Below are 5000 nucleotides of genomic sequence, written 5' to 3'. Positions count from 1 at the left end.
CTCTCTCTCTCTCTCTCTCTCTCTCTCCGCCCCCAGAAATGCTGGACGCGCCAAGCAAAGGAAATGAGACCGAGGCATTTGGCAAGGCGAGGCGTCTCTACCACAGCTGTATGAACACGAGTAAGTCTCACCTTTTTGACTATTACTACTTAACTATCCGTACTATCGCCCTCTTACTTTCAGGCAAGGGAGAGGAATAGTGTGGCTACCTGGTCTGTAAGCCACGCCCCTCTCCCTCCTCTCACTTCCTCTCACTGGCTTGTTTTGTTAGGCAATCTTAAAATTTCTCTTCATTTTTTCTGGTAAATTTTGATTGTTTTCCTGTTTTCTGTTTTCTTGTGTTGTTTGTAAGGTTTGTCTCACTCTCACTGACTCTTTGACTCTCCCACACTCTCCCTGCATCCTCTCCCAGCCTCACCTCTCACTCACAACCACTGGGAGAGCGATAAAACACACACACACACACACAATCTAAAATTTTCTAAACACAAGTCTATTTTCTAGATAAAAACACTTCTTTACTCTCACTCGCTCTCCCTCACTCTCCCACACTCTCCCTACACCTTCTCCCTGACCTACACTACCCCCAACACACCTTAACACATCCTGAAACACCCCAAATCTACACCAAAACACACCCAAAAGTCAACCAAACTTCCCAAAATTAATGTTCCAACTCTCACTCGCTCTCTCTCACTCTCCCACACTCTCCCTGACCCAAACTGTCCCTAACACACCCTAACATACCCTGAACCACCCTAAAAACACACCCAAACACACCAAAACACCCCAAAAACACACCAAAACACCCAAAACACACCAAAACACACCAAAACACACAAAACACACAAAAACACACAAAACACACAAAACACAAACACACCAGACACCCAAACACACCCAAACACCCCAATCACACACCCAAACACCCCAATCACACACCAAAACACAAAACACCCAAAACATACCAAACACACCAAAACACACCAAAACACTTAAAACACCAAAACACCCAAACACCCCAAAACACCCCAAAAACACACCCAAACACACCAAAACACCCCAAAACACAACAAACACACCAAAACACCCCAAAACACCCCAAAAACACCCCAAAACACACCAAAACCCCACAAATTTCACGATCTAACTCTCCCTCGCTCTCCCTCGCTCTCCCAGGCTTCACGGTGCACGAGAAGGACACAGCTGACTCCCCGATCTTCACACTCCTGAGCCCTGAACACCTGGGGGCCTGGCCGCTGCTGAACCCTGAGAACTGGGATCCTAATTTGTTTAACCTTGAAGATCTCTTGGCTAAACTCGCTCTCTATCAAGTTCACACGTTCTTTGAGTTCTACATTACACCTGATGAGAAAAATTCATCTATGTATACTCTGCAGGTGTGTCCAGGTGTGGGGCAGGTGTGGGGCAGGTGTGGGCAGGTGTGCGGGGTGTGGTTTGGGGTGTAGAGTGGTTTAAATCATGTTTTTTAGGGGTTTTTTGGGTGCTGGTCGTGGTGGTGGTGGTGGTGGTGAAGGAGTAATTGTTGTTTGTTGTTGTTGATAATATGACTAATGTTTCTCTTCTCTCTCTCTCTCTCTCTCTCTCTCTCCCGCACACCCAAAACACACACACCCACCCACACGACTCACATTCTCTCTCACACACTCACACACACTCAAAACACACTCAAAACACACCCAAAACACACCAAAACACCCAAAAACACACCAAAAACACACCAAAAACACCACAAAAAACACTCAAAACACGCAAAACACACCCAAAACACCCAAAAAAACACCAAAACACACAAAACACCAAAACACCAAAACACCCAAAAAACAACACACAAAACACACAAAACACCCAAAAACACCAAAAACACACCAAAACACACCAAAACACACCAAAACACACCAAAACACATCAAAAACACACCCAAAACACCCCAAAAACACCCCAAAAACACACCCAAAACACCCCAAAACACACACACACACACACACACACACACACACAGTTTTACAAGGGCACCCCAGCGCTAGCGAGGAACTACTACTTAAATACGAGCAACGAGGAATATGTAGGGTACATCGAAGCTTATCGGGCGCTGCTGGAGGAGGCATCTTCGCTCCTGTCACACGAAGGAGCTCTCAATAATTCACATATTGATGAATTAATTGCCTTTGAGACTATGTTTGCTATGGTAAGCGGCGGGTGTTGGGGTGAGGAGGGGGTGAGGGGGTGTGGGTGTGAGGAGGGGGTGTGAGAGGGGAGTGTGAGAGTGTGTTTTTGTAGTAGTTGTAGTAGTAGTGTGTGTGTGTGTGTGTGTGTGTGTGAGAGAGAGAGAGAGAGAATCAAACTATTTAATTAATCTTTTCTTCCTTCCCTCCTCCTTCCTCCTCCTCCTCCTCCTCCTCCTCCTCCTCCTCCTCCTCCTCCTCCTCCTCTTTCTCATAACACCCTTTCTCTATTTCTTCCCTACCTCTCCTCCTCCTCCTCCTCCTCCCACTACTCCTTCTCTTCCTTATCTACCTCCTCCTCCTCCTCCTCCTCCTCCTCCTCCTCCTCCTCCCAGATTTCAGACAGCAGGGAGTGTGAGGGAGGAGGAGGAGGAGGAAATCTGACAGAGGAATTTGGGTTAGATGAAGATGCCTCTGAACGAATGACGGTCTTGGAACTAGGAGAGCTGGTGCCGGAGGTGGGTGGTGGTAGTAGTAGTAGTAGTAGTAGTAGTAGTAGTAGTAGTCGTCGTGGTAGTAGTAGTAGTAGTGATAATAATAATAATAACAAACAATAATTAAAATTTTACACTTTTAACCCCACTCCACTCAAACACCTCTCTCTCCCTTCCCTCCACACCCCTCACACCCCTCCACACCCCTCCACACACACCCCACACCCCTCCACACACACCCCACACCCCTCCACACCCCTCCACACCCCTCAGATCGCGTGGAGTCGGATGCTGCGCCACACACTGCAAGAATTTGACATAACACTGAATGTGGAGTCTCTCATCATAACTTTACACTGTTCCCGCTACGTCCCCGACCTTATCAAGCTGCTCAGAGACACGCCGAACAGGTGAGAGGCTGGGAGAGGCTGGGAGAGGTGGGAGAGGGAGTGAGAGAGCTGGGAGAGGAAGTGAGAGGCTGGGAGAGGCTGGGAGAGGGCTAGGAGAGAGGTGTTTAATAAAGAAAGTAGGATTTTTAGCTTTTTGAGTGTATGTATGTGTGTGTGTGTGTGTTTGTGGAGCTGTGAGAGTGTGGGAGAGGGAGTGAGAGGCGAGGAGAGGCTGGGAGAGGGAGTGAGAGGCTGGGAGAGGGAGTGAGAGGCTGGGAGAGGCTGGGAGAGGCTGAGAGAGGGAGTGAGAGAGCTGGGAGAGGCTGGGAGAGGGAGTGAGAGGCTGGGAGAGGGAGTGAGAGGGAGTGAGAGGCTGGGAGAGGGAGGAGAGGCTGGGAGAGGGAGTGAGAGGCTGGGAGAGGCTGGGAGAGGGAGTGAGAGGCTGGGAGAGGGAGTGAGAGGCTGGGAGAGGCTGGGAGAGGGAGTGAGAGGCTGGGAGAGGCTGGGAGAGGGAGTGAGAGGCTGGGAGAGGGAGTGAGAGGGAGTGAGAGGCTGGGAGAGGGAGTGAGAGGCTGGGAGAGGGAGTGAGAGGCTGGGAGAGGCTGGGAGAGGGAGTGAGAGGCTGGGAGAGGCTGGAAGAGGGAGTGAGAGGCTGGGAGAGGCTGGGAGAGCGTGAGAAAATTGTGTGTATGTCTGTGTGTGTGTGTGTGCTTATATTACTACTACTACTACTACTACTATTACTATTACAGGGTCATTCTGAACTATCTACTATGGCGGTTTGTGCTGCGATACATGCCCTACATCAGCAATTATTTCCAGCAACTGTGGCAGCAATTTAGGAACGAGGTAAGGGATCGAATGCTGTTAAAAGGGATCGAATGCTTTTAAAAGGGATTCGGTGCTGTTATGTGGGATTAGAAGGGTATTAAGGAGTTGGGAAGGGGCTGTTAAGGTGTTATTATAAGATCGAATGCTTTTTAGTGTGATCAGAAACTGTTAAGTGGGACTGGGTACTGTTATGTGGGATTTGAAGAGTGTTAAGGGTGTTTTAAAGGTGTTAAGGGATTGGTAAGGGATTGTTAAAGGATTGGATCTTGCTAAGTGGAATTGGATGCTTTTAATTGGGATTGGATGCTGTTAAAAGGGATTGGATCTTGTTGAAAGGGATTTGAAGGATGTTAAGGGTGTTTCGAAGGTGTTAAGGGTGTTTTGAAGGTGTTAAGGGTGTTTTGAAGGTGTTGAGGGTGTTATGAAATTATTAAGAGTGTTTTAAGAATGTTAAGAGTGAATTGATGTAGTTTAAGGGAGTTTTAAGGATTTTCTAACATCTGTCTTCTATATCTGCCTCCAAACCTGCCCACAATGTTACAACACCCAAAACACACCAAACACACCCAAACACACCCAAACACTCAAAACACACCTAAAACACACCAAAACACACCAAAACACACTAAACCAAAACACACAAAACACAAAACACTCAAAACACACCAAAACACACCAAAACACACCAAAACACACCCAAACACACCCAAACACTCAAAACACACCTAAAACACACCAAAACACACCAAAAACACACTAAACCAAAACACACAAAACACACCAAAACACTCAAAACACACCCAAACACACCAAAACACACCAAAACACACCCAAACACACCCAAACACTCAAAACACACACACACACCAAACACACAAAACACACAAAACACACCAAAACAAAACACACCAAAACACTCAAACACTCAAAACACACCCAAAACACCAAAACACACCAAAACACACCAAACACACCAAACACACCAAACACACAAAAACAAAAACACACCCAAAACACACCAAACACAAAACACACAAAACACCAAAACACACCAAAACACCCCAAAACACACACAAAACACACCCAAACACCCCAAAACA

At 47.1% G+C, this 5000-nt stretch overlaps 1 pseudogene; it reads left to right on the top strand.

The window, feature by feature from the left end:
- The window catches only part of LOC123509125, a 15279-nt pseudogene that overhangs the window by 2707 nt on the left and 7572 nt on the right, over positions 1-5000 (top strand).

Source organism: Portunus trituberculatus, chromosome 26 (genome assembly GCF_017591435.1).
Source record: "Portunus trituberculatus isolate SZX2019 chromosome 26, ASM1759143v1, whole genome shotgun sequence".
Classification (NCBI taxonomy): domain Eukaryota; kingdom Metazoa; phylum Arthropoda; class Malacostraca; order Decapoda; family Portunidae; genus Portunus; species Portunus trituberculatus.
This window is presented reverse-complemented; position numbering and strand designations above follow the sequence as displayed.